This window comes from Grammomys surdaster, unplaced genomic scaffold, assembly GCF_004785775.1.
Source record: "Grammomys surdaster isolate TR1022 unplaced genomic scaffold, NIH_TR_1.0 144, whole genome shotgun sequence".
In the NCBI taxonomy this organism is placed as follows: Eukaryota; Metazoa; Chordata; class Mammalia; order Rodentia; family Muridae; genus Grammomys; species Grammomys surdaster.
This window is the reverse complement of record NW_021604602.1, coordinates 7755713-7768037: the sequence shown is the minus strand read 5'-3', so window position 1 is coordinate 7768037 and position 12325 is coordinate 7755713.

The window sequence follows — 12325 nt, the reverse complement described above, 5'->3', positions numbered from 1 at the left end:
AGCCTGACAGGCCAGCCGCCCTATGGTTCTGCTTCCAACAGGCTAGTCTAAACGCCTTGGGCAGGCCCGCAACGACAGACAGCCGCCCAGTGTCTGCCGAGGCTTCTAAACTGCAAAGGAACGAGAGGGCTATGGACCCTTCTACTCCCATAGCCATCCACAAGAGATCAGGACAAGCCTTTAAAGGGAACAGAGGCCCTCCTCCCAGCTCCAGTTCGGGAGCCCAGGCTCCAATAAGACATCAGACTTCCTCGCAGGGAAACCACTCCTGTCTTCATCCCCCACTCAGTCCCCTCCAAGCCCCTGAACCTTGGGAGGAGGCCATCCACCACCTCTGTGGATTGATTAAAGTCATTGTAAGGATTTTTTAACATTTAATTTACTAGGTCGAGGCCTGGGCAGAGCTGTCCCCAGGGAAATCTAGGCCAAGGGAACTAAACAGAAAAAACCTCCTGCAATTGAGTGGTGCCTCCACAGGATTAATTGCCAGAGCCCGGCTTCCAATCAGACCACACACAAGATATTTCAGGAAGGCTGCAGTGGTCATGATCCTGCAAAGAGCATGCGGGGCTCTGGACCTCACAGCCTGCTGGTGGTTTCCCCTTCCTTGGAAGGCACTTTTATGTAACATAGTCCAGTACTTCCACTCCTACCCTTCAGACCTTTAAGAGAAAAGGCACCCACTTACAGCTGGCCAATGTTGCTAGGCAGGCATCTATATCAGCTCCCAGAGTGGGCACTAGAAAATCCAGTCCCAGCAGGGCATGCAACATGGCCAATCCTAGAAGCTCATCTCCAAGAACAGTGGATGAACCTCAGGTAGGAACAGGGGTTCTGTGGAATGACTTCAGTGCTGTACAGGGACAGCTTAGCATTAGGCAATGTGGCCTCAGCTCTTTTCCCAGGGGAAACCAGGAAGTAGCCTTTGCTTCATTTAATGCCATTGTATGTGAGTTTGAGGGTTTGTTTAGTTTGTCTTTGAGATTTGTTTTGAGGTTTTGGGTGTTCACTATGTAGCCCTGGCTGACCTGAAGCTTACCATGTAAGCCAGGCTGGCCTTAAAATCAACAGAGATCTGCCTGCCTCTGCGTCCCAAGGGCCGAGGTTAAACATGTGCACCTCCATGTCCAGATAACTTTGTGGATTATTTTGACCACTAATTTGAGTTAGTTAATAAAAATACTGGAAAAGATTAGGTGGTTCAGACTGGTAGCATTTAAGGGGTCTGAGTCCTTGATCCCAGAACCCCATTAAGCAGCAACAGCCTCGGGCTTCTGTGAGTGACAGGACAGGGGACGAATGCCCCTCATTCCCCGGGCACCCTCGATGCTCTCTCATTTCTGCATACCTGGTAGCTCATTGGGACAGTGTCATGTCTGTGGACATGCACCACTTACATAACAATCACCACTTCTTTTTCCTGACCGTGATGTTAGAAAAGGCGCCTTTTACAGAAGGCCCCATTTACAGATGAAGAAGCTGGATTCAGAAAAGAAGCCTTTCCCTGGGTGGATGGAGTGTGAGCCATCAGTAACGGGTCTCACTGCCTCCAGATTCCTTTGTCCCCAGGGACTCGTCTCAGGAAAGCAGCATGTGGTAAAGGGCTAACCTCTAACCTGAGAGTGTCCTACAATGGAGGTGGTACAGAAACAGGAGTGGAGGGTGATCAGCTCAGCAGTGGCCAGGGGCCTTGGGAGGACACTGAGCTAAGGATGTGTCAGAAAGATCACTGTGGTCAGACTACTTCTGTGGCAGATTCCTGCTGGTCACTGGTCCCACCCCTTCCTCTCCACTCAGTTATCCCACCCTTCTTGCCAGAGGCTCCGACCCAGCACTTTGGACCGCAGCCGACATATGGCTTCAGCACCCTGGCCAGCGCCCACATCAGAGATGGGACGGGTGAATGAAGCAGCCTCTGCCTTTAGAATTTGCTCTGGAGTAACTCACCACAACTCACCTGACGCTTGGATATCCCACCCCATCCCGGCCTCTGTCCCTAATGCCTCCTTCTTCCAAGGCTACTGATCACAAACTAGTGCCTCACACCTGTGTGTCCTAACTACTGTCACCCTCCATCCCTGCCCCCAATACCCTATTGGAGGTCATGCATCCACTGCATCCCTTTCTGTCTGTGCTAACACAGAGGGAGAGCATAGAGATGTCATATGGGTCATGCTCACACCCTTCTCTGCTTCCCATGATCCCCACAGCCTGGCACCCTTCTCTGACAGTGACTGACTCCGACCCAGCCCCCTGGGCTTCCTCGCTACCCCCAGAGTAGGCTCTGCTCTGCTGCTGTAGCTGGGAGGTTGGGAGCTCTTCCCACAGACAGCGCTGGCTCTTTTTTCTCCAGGTTGTCCTGGAATGATGCCTTGGCTAAATTTAGGTCTTCCTTGTCTAAAATCCCCATCCATGACAGCTCCTCCCAACTCCCTCCTGTGCTTCCGTTTGCCTCTTTACCATTTACCACAAATTAAACTTTTCTCTTTTTGAATGTCAGTCACCTATCAAAAAGTCAGCTCAGAATGGCAGGAAGTCTTGCGCTCTTTCCCAAGGCCCTTTCGTTTGCTGACAAAATTAAGAAATATTGGGATTCCCGGGTCCTGGCTTTGTGGCAGTCCCATGCCAGGCATGGCTGCAGTGCTAGACCCAGGGAAGAAATAAATGTACGTGGTGCTAGATGTCTCTTACCCTCTCAACCAGTCCCCTGCACAGCTATGAGGGAGAGCCTAGACCCTCCAGCCTCACGTGACAAGACTGCTAGCCCTGGTAGAGATTTTTCCCGGGAAACTCCATCCAGAATTGCAACCCGCAGACAGCCTTCAGGACCCTGAACCCATCCTGCAGCTCAGTTCCCCTTTCACCTCCTTCATCTTAGCTCCTCTTCATCCCCAGCCTCCAACACTGCAAGCCCAGGCCACCCAACACCACACCATTGTGCTGAAGGCCAGCAGATGGCGCCCCTTGGCCACAGTCCTTATGGCAGGAACCAAAGTGATCACTTGATATCTCCTGTGTGGGCAGAGAAACTGAGGACCTAAGGGAAGAAGACTGTTCTGTGTACCTGACAGGGTGAGATGCTTCAAGACGTAGAGCCCCCCCCCCCAAGGCTCCCCTCTCCAGCCCTGATACCTCCCTGTGACCCTACATGTCCTGTCCAGCAGGGCATTAAACAGGGGTCCGGGGAGATCACCTGAAAAAGAAAGTGGGGGACAGGCCGACGCAAGGAATGACAACCTGTCTATAGTCTGACCAGATCGCCATTTTTACTTTTTCACACACGGGTTATATACACAAAAAGGCAGGATGTGGGGAAGGGGATGACGCAGGAGCGTAGGTGTTCAGGGGGAGTACAGCTATCTTCCAGAACAGAGTGTCAGCTGGGTGAAGGTTCAGGGGACAGATCACTATGACTGCATATGATTCACTTGTCCTTATCTAAGTTGATACTATCCACCAAGGCTACCTATATATTCTATATATTCAGCCTGGCAATTTTCCACCAAAGCTGCTTGTTTACAATAGCTTCTAGGCATCTGTTTCAGTGCTTTTTCCACAGAGACCCAAGACTTTGCGTTAACAGGCATGTATGTCAGGCCTATTGCTGATTTTAGGACTATGGCTGATTTTAGGCCTTCAGTGTATAAGCAGGGCTGCCCCTGACACCTACACGCACCTAACAGGGCTTGGCACCCCCCACCCAAGACCTCTTCCTTCCTTCCTGCGTCCCTCTCTACTCCAAATCTGGGTTTAGCATCCGTCTTTGAATAGGCAGTGTCTGGTGGAAAGGGATACATAGTGGTCAGAGTCCTCCTCTGCTCTCCAGGCACTGTGACTGAGGGTACAATCTGGAAACCGTTAGGAAACCCTAGCACAGATCTGTCACCCAAAGATCTCACCACTGTGCCTACCGTTCCCCACAGAGCCCCGCTGGGTGTCACTACCTCAGGGCTCTACCTCTTTATGGCTGGGTGTGAAGATGGCCTTGGAACTGTAGCTTGGAGTATGGGTGTGTGGTGGTATCAGTTGAGTGAGTGAGGTGAGTGAAAGTGTCCTGAGAGGTCCAGGTAGTACCGCTCACCACAGCAAGGATAATTGTACCCCTGGGGGTTGTGATTCCCTGTGGCTCCACCAGTTGGTCCTGGATGAAGCCATGATGCTGGACTCCAGTAATGTAAGCACAGATTCAAAACACAGAGCAAACACAATGCATCTGGCTAATAAATGTAGCGGGAGGGAGAGGGAGAGAGAGAAAAAAAGAGGAGAGAGAGAGAGAGAGAGAGAGAGAGAGGAAGGAGAAGAGATCAAACATGGGGCTGGAGAGGTGGCTCTGCAGCTTAGAGCAGTTATTGCTCTTGCAAAGGTCCTGGGTTCAGTTTCCTGCACCCACATGTTCAGTAAAACTTTGTGACCAAACTACAGGATGCAACGGGGCTAGGGATAGAACCCGTCAAAAGTAGCATGCCCCAGTATGCAACCGTGGGGAGGAAAGTGTGCAGGGAGGCCAAGTGTTACGAAGCAGAGAGGAGAGTACAAAGAGGAGGGGTCGCCCAGGCCACTCAGGGCTGGACTTGGAGAAGGGGGCAGAGCAAGAGGATGGGAGGTTTCTGTTTTCCTTAAGTCTTGAAACAATCTGCTCACATGAGTCCGTGTGTTCAAGCGTGCGTGTGAACAATGCGTATGTGAGCTCCGTGGTGCATGTGTAGAGGCGACAGGTGTGTATTTGCATGCGTGTGCATGTGTGTGAACAATGCACGAATGAGTGCCATGGTGCATGTGTAGAGGAGTGTGTGTGCACGTGCGCACACATGCATGTGCCTGTACGTGTGCATGTGTGAACAATGTATGTGTGAGTTGTCTTGGTGCATGTGCAGAGGTGACAGGTGTGTGTGCCTGTGCATGAGTGAGTGCCATGGTGCATGTGTGTGTGCATATGTGTGTGCATGCATGTGCTTGTGTGTGTGCACGTGTGAACAGTGCATGTGTTAGTTGCCTTGGTGCACTTGTAGAGGAGACAGAACAACTTTCATGTTGCTTCTTTCCTTCCACACTGTTTGAGATACTCTTTCTCTTTCTGCTGCTGTATACTCTGACCTAGCCGGCCCACAGGCTTCCAGGTGATTCTCTGGTCTCTGCCTCCCATTCACGGTAGGAGCACCAGAATACAGATGTGCTCCGCTGCACCTGGCCTTTCCCATGAGCTCCGGAGAGCTAAATTCAAGCTGTCTGAACCACTGAGCCCTCGCCTCAGACCCCACGTTATTTTTTGAAGATTTATGTTTATGCTGGTTATCTGTATGCCTCTGTGCCTATGTGTGGATATGTGCACATGAACGCATGTCAGAAGAAGCCAGAAGCAGATGTCAGCGCCTCAAAGCTGAAGTAATAGGTGGTTGTGTGTTGCTGGCTATGAATGTGTGGAACTAAACCCTGTTCCCCTGTAAGAGCAGTGCATGCTCTTAACCACTGACTCATCTTCTCAGCCCCAGCCCCACCTCATGTTTTTGAGACAGAGTCTCTCAGTGAACCTGGTGTTCAGCCATTGGCTAAACTGGCTGGCCAGTGAGCTTCAAGGATCTTCCTGTCTGTCTCCACCCCACCCCCACCGGGGTTATAAATACAAGCCATCACGTCCAACTTTTTATGGTGGCGCTGAGAATCTGGATTCAGGTGTCCCTGCTTACTTTACTCTCTGAGCCATCTCCCGGCCTCCTAAGCCCATCAATTTGACTTTTAAAATCATATCCTTGTTTCAATCCTTTTTGAAAAAAAGTATCTCTTCAATTTCAACATGCAGATCAAAGATACAGTGTATTTCTGTGTCACTGTGACATCTCAGCGGAATTACAAAGAAAAGAAACACAAGACATCACCACATGTGGTTTGAGACCAAAGCCGTCCTCAAAGAAAAATTCTCATATGTGTACATTAGAGAGGTGGAGAGAACAAAGACCAAATAAGACAGACTTCGCCAATTACCGTGCCAGTGTAACCTAGGCTCGCTGTAGCCCCGACCTATGTATTAGGGCATCTGCCCAAGGCACTGTGCATTCACAAGGGAGGATTTGGGTGAATACTTTCCAGAGCTAAGGGAAGGCTAACAAAAGGAAGGGTTGGGGTTGTGTGAGAGCTTCCTCAGGACTGTACCAGCTCTGCCTACATGGGTTCTGCCTACACTGGCTCAACCTCTTGGGCATCGCTGGGCAGCCACTGCTATAAGCTGCTATCTTGTATGTTAAACTTGTGCTGCCTCAACATTTAGGGAAACTGTGTGCATGTTAGCTACTGCGAGCAGGTCAGATGGACTCCTGAATCCTGGTTGTCGAGGAGGTGGGGGAGTACAGCCTGCCCCCAAGCTAGCTGGCACACCTGAGCCTAGGAGAAGGCACCGCAGCATAGGACCCCAGCAGAGAGCAGCTCGAAGTGAGTGTCCACTGCGTACACTTGCAACCTTGGCATACTCCGAAGGAGGACAAAATATCCTTAGGAGAGAACAGCCCAAAGATAGAAGTAGACATTTGTGTTCTTGAAGTGCCAAGGAGGACTTTCACTCTGGGCAAAACAGAATAGCAGGAACACAGTTTAGCCTTCAAAGAAAAAAAAAAAAAACTCAAAACTGACTGGCAGAGTACGTGGTATTGGCTAAGGAGCACACCAAGAATGTGATTCCAGAAGGACTGGGGGCTAAGGAGGTAAGTCACTATCGCACATACCCCAACTTCTTGCCTAAAGAGCTATGGGCCTCAACTCCTGAAAGGAAAGCCCTAGAGGGGGGTCTGTGCATACAGGCAACATGGTGTCAGAGAACAGCACAGAATTCAAGCTCCTGGATCATGGGGGCCGAACCAAGCTGGTCACACACACTTCTGAGTATGGGTCTGCAGAGAGCAGGACCACAGTTAGCTACCAGGGCTCAGCACGGTCTCTCAGAAGGACTCCAGGAAAGCTGTTCACATGGAGCAGACTCCAATACCCACGTTCACGAAGGATATGCTTGCAGGACCCAAACTGTGTGACCCGAGTGCCACCACTGGGAAATGTAGGGGCAGAAGACAGGTATGGGCTGGCTGAGGGCACAGCTCAGGGATGGCATAAGCAACCACAGGAAAGGAGAGGAGTGGGGGGAGAATGAAAGAAGAGGCATTTTATACAGTGGGTTATTATTTATTAGCAAGGCAGATGGTGTGGCACACGTCTGTATTCCCAGGACTCAGGAGGCTGACTTAGGAAGATCTCTGTTCCAGGCTAGCCTCAGCTACATAGTGAAACAATGTTTCAAAATGAAACCCCAAAACAGGGCTGGTGAGATGGCTCAATGGGTAAAAATGTTTGCCACCAAGTCTAACAATGTGAATTCAGTCCCCAAGCCCTACGTGAAGGCAAGCATCAACTCCTGCAGGTTGTCCTCTGACCTCCACATACCCACTCCTACCCCATGTATATATACACACAGACATAGACAAAGAAGTAAATTAGCCGGGCGGTGGTGGCACACGCCTTTAATCCCAGCACTTGGGAGGCAGAGGCAGGCGGATTTCTGAGTTTGAGGCCAGCCTGGTCTACAGAGTGAGTTCCAGGACAGCCAGGGCTACACAGAGAAACCCTGTCTCGAAAAAACAAACAAACAACAAAAAAAATTAAATTTAATATTTTTAAAATATTATTTACTAAGTCAAAATCATGAAGAAATTCCTCTCAATCCCCTAAAGATAAAATCAGTCCTTCCTGTCCCCTCCTTTCATCTCTAACACCTCTGAAATTTTTGTTAGGAGGTTTTAAGCTGCCAATTCGGGCTAGAGAGATGCCTCAGCAGTTAAGAGCCCTGGCTTCTCTTCTCCAAGTCCCGGGTTCCCAGCATCTACATGCCCACTAATGATTGTCTGTAATTCCAGTCCCAAGACAGAAAGGGATCCAAGGACATCTAACGCCCTCCTCTGGCCTCTGTGGGTCCTGTCCACGGTCCACAGACTACAAGCAAGCAAAAGGCATACACATAAAATAAAAATAAATGAACCTCAAAAACATTTTAAGTTAAATTTCTAAATGTTGCTAAATGGAGGGCTATCCAGGTTTTCCAATTTTTTGTTTTACTAATGTGTATATGTCCTATACATCATATATATACGAATATATACATTTTCAGAAACAAAGTCTCAGTAGGTAGCCCTGGTTGGTCTGGAGCTCCCTGAATGAGACAGGCTGGCTCTAACTGGCTGTATCCTCCTGCTTTGCCTCCTGAGTGCCTGGGTTAGAGCTATGCATACCACATCTGACTCAATGGCTTATTTTATATGGAAATTTCACATTTGTGGTCTCTCTCTCTCTCTCTCTCTCTCTCTCTCTCTCTCTCCCTTCATCAGTCAGGCTAAAGGCTTATTCCTCCTTATTATTTTGTATTTATGTGATGTTTAACGTTTGCATGAGTGAACACCTTCAGAGTACCCTGTGCAGACACTCACTCAGACCATGCCTCCTTCAGCTTACCGACTTGGCTTGGAGGCTGAGGGGCCAGCCGTGTCATGGGCTCTTCTAGGACAGGAGACTCAGGGCATCTCCAAAGCTCAGCAGCACAGGGGCCTGCCCCCTTTTGCAATCATCTCTCCCTGCTGAGGCCTGTTGCTCGATACTGTTCTCAGCCTGGGGCAGTCACCCGGAACCGGCCATCCTGGTTCAGGAGCCTCTGCTCTTCATTGGCTCTCTAGGTGAGTCAGCCACCCAAGCCTGAGAACCCAGCTAGCATACTGGCTAAGCAGCTTTAATGGAGACCAGAATAACATCAACTTTATAAACACCGGTGTGCTTCCCCGTGGGAAAGCCAGGGAGTAGGAGAGTGGTCTGAGCAGCTAGGGTAGTATCCTCTATGAACTGGTCTTGGGTAGGATGAACAATGCTCCCAGTTGATCAGAACAGAGAGGTTCCCAAATCATATGACTTTCAGCGCTAAACCAGGAAATACAGGCAAACCTGTAAGAGTCAGTCATTCTCCTGGGGGAGGCTGTGTTGGTCCAGTACAGTCCTAGATCCACTCGGGAGAAAGCAGGAGGCAAGGACACTGCAGCTACCTCTGTTCACACACACCCCCCCCCCCACCTTGCAGGGCTAGATGGAGCTTCACATCCACACTGAAGTGCAGGGACAGGCGAGGAAAGCAGATCTGTGAGCAGCCTGCTAACACTGCTTGTGATCTATCACCGAGGGCAAAGGTTCCTGGGAACTCTTGAGAGGCTCTGAGTGCAAGGGCTGGGACACCAGGAATGGATGGGAATGTACGTATGGTCTTTGCAGAGTAGGGGCTGCCTTCCCTCCTAGTAGCCTCAGCACACGGCTACCCTGGGCCTTCCATAGATCCTCTGAAGTCCTGGCTGCAAGGTGGCTCTCCAGCGAGCCCACCAAAGGTCTCTCCACCATGAAGCAATGCTTGCCCACAAAGCTGTAGCTGTACCTACCAGCTGTGCTTCCTTCAATGGCCTTTCCAGCCACCCTCATTCCCTCTTTGTGAGGATGTGGAAATTCCAGGGCATGAGGGCACTGACAAGGTCTCCTGCTTGTAAGAGGTAGAGCTGGGTTTGGTCACACCTACACCCACACCTAGCCCTACCTAACCCAGGGCCAGAGGTGTGCTCAAGAGGAAATGTATCTGGGACAGGGAGTAGGAGAGGAGAGGAAAGGAGAGACCTTTCTTTCCGGCCCTTCAATTCAGAACCAGGTCCCCAACCAAGACTAGCGCATCGTCTCCAGCGTGGACTAGCCAGAAGCCAACTGGGATCTCAATAAAGGGGAGAAAACAGACTGCAGAAGCTGGATCCTCAGCCCCTGAAGCCCAAGCCCATTCCCCACTCTGGGGCGTGCAGCTCGGACTCCAGAGAGGGTATGTGTCTCAGCAGCTATGCTCAGGACAATCAGAAGCAGCCATAGAGGGGGCCTCCTCCCCAGCCAGGAAAAACCTGGTAGAAAAAACTAGGCAGGCCCCGGGGCTGGAGCAGTCTCCCCAGGTGGCTTCACGGTTTTTCTCCTCTGGTGATTAGGATGCCAGGATAGGCCTCGCAAACAGGCCTCGATGAAAAAGCCTCAAGGACACAGGGATGCTTTGGAATATGTTTATTTTTTTAAATCAACCTACAATATACATATTTAAACCAAATGACATGATTCAGAACTACAGACCGGTGACATCCAACATGGCCCTGATTGAGTGGCCAGGGGTGGTACAGCTCCCTCAGCAAGGACATGGTATAAAAAGAAACTCTCCCCCAGGGCAGGCAGCACCTGGGATGCCCTCTGGTACCTAGGGGTACCTGCTCTCAAGCAGCCCGAGGTGTCCACAGTGGCAATTCCTGAGCAACAGGCAAGATGCTGACCCAAAGTAGATGCTAACGGGGTAGGGAGTGAGGACACACCAGCGGACACGATTCCCTCCCAACTCAGACTGTCTCCTGTACTTGCCTGGCGTGTGCTCACACTGCCGCAAAGGGTACCTCTCCAATGTGCAGTCGGGACACACGGACTCATCCATCGGGGAAAAGCTCTGACCAGCCTCAAATTCAGCCTAGGCTGTCCAGTGGCTCCCATTTTTGGGCCAAGGATGCTGGGATAGGAGGCCCCCTTTTCCCGGGGTTGCTAGGTTGTCAGTTAAAGGGTCCAGGAAGTCCATTCCTTTCCACACAACCCCATCGGACAGGCCCTGACCACCTGGAGGTGGAAATGTCAAGTCAAGCACACTTTGCTCAGAGCCACTTAAGGTTTCCCTCAGACCTCTCCCACGGGTGCACTCCCACCTAACAGCAGAGCCTGAGTCCCCGGAAGGTCACCCTTGCCGGACTCCGCATCCGGACTGGGCCTGTCCCCACCACTTTTCACATTTCTTCTCCAGCCCATGTCTGGCCCTGGAAGTCGTCCATTCATACAGCACACACTCACGGGACCCCTACCCAAGCCTGGAAAAGGGAAAGCTCCTGCAGTCGAATTCTCAGCTCAGCACCAAGACTATTGAGGCCTTGGCAGCCTTTAGTCCCAGTCGCTGCTCCCGCCCTGGAGCAAAGAACGCCCCTTGACCCGGAGGCCTGCGACTGGCTCCTGCCAGAGATTCAGTGGCTATGGATAAGGGTGGCTCGGGAAAGACGGAAGCGCCTCCTGCCAGCGCACGTGTCAGCAGTGTGGGCGAAAGAGCAGGCTGCCGCGCTGGGTCCAGGGCCAGCGTGCGTCCCGGGTCGTCGCTCAGCACTCCTGCCAGGCTGCGAGATCGCACGGGTCTCCCGTAAACGGGGTGTCCCCTCCACCCCTCCCAAGCCGACCTTGGCCGTCGGGGCCGCCCCGTCGCTGCTGTCGCCGCCGCCTTGCGCGCCGGGTCTAGTGGTCCTAAACATTTCACAATTGCGCTACAGAACTGTTGAACTGTTAAGAACCACTGGACCAGGCGCGCCTGCACACAGAAGCTCTGCGCGGCCCGGGGCTCCGGGGCCACGGCTCAGCGCCCTCCTGCGACCCGGCCCGCGTGGCCCGGCTGCACTCCGTGCGACGGCGGCCGGCGTCCCTGCGCCTTTTATGCCGCACGGCCGCCCCGCTCGGCGCCGGAACGCGCCAGCCGCGCTGGCCGGACCGGTTTTTCCAGGCCCGCGGGTCGCGCGGCGGGTCGGCCCGAGGCCCCGGGAGCTGCTCCGCGTGCCCGCGCGGGGGTGGCCCTGAGTCACGGCCGCACCCGGCGCCCAGCTCGGCGCACCTGGCCGGGGTCGGCGCGGGGGCCGCGCCCGCTGGAAGCCCGAGCGCCCGGCTTTGCAAAGCTCGCCAAAGGGGCCACGCCGGCGGGGCACGCACCGAGCCCCACGGGCGGCGCGGGGGCGGGATCGGACACGCCCGCACCGCGGACTCGCTTCAAAGAGAACTCCGTGGGAGGGGAAGGAGGGAACAAAGAGAAAGTGAAACTGGGTGGGGGGGCTGTGGCGAGTTTCTGCTTCCCAGACCTGGGCCTCTCGGGCGGTCGGAGGGGGCGGGGCGAGCCCAGTCCTGGGTTCTTGTGCCAGCTACCAGGGACCTTGTCCCCAAGTCCAAAGGGCCTCGTGTGCTCCGCACCTGCAGGCGCCCTACCCTGTTAGTCACTGAGCTCATAAGGGTTCCCTTCCAGGGCAGCCTGCTGTAAGGACAGTGTTCAAGGAAAAGGAAAGCGACTGGAGTCACTCTCAAGTTCTGCGGGAAGGATTCCGAGCGTTCCCGCAGAACTTGAGCCCCTGAGGACCAGCAGAAGGCTGTTACAGTTCATTCAAGTCCAGGCCAGCCGGCCCAAGGAACGCCAATGTCTGCCATGCTGGCCGCCACAGACTGGGCCGAGGCA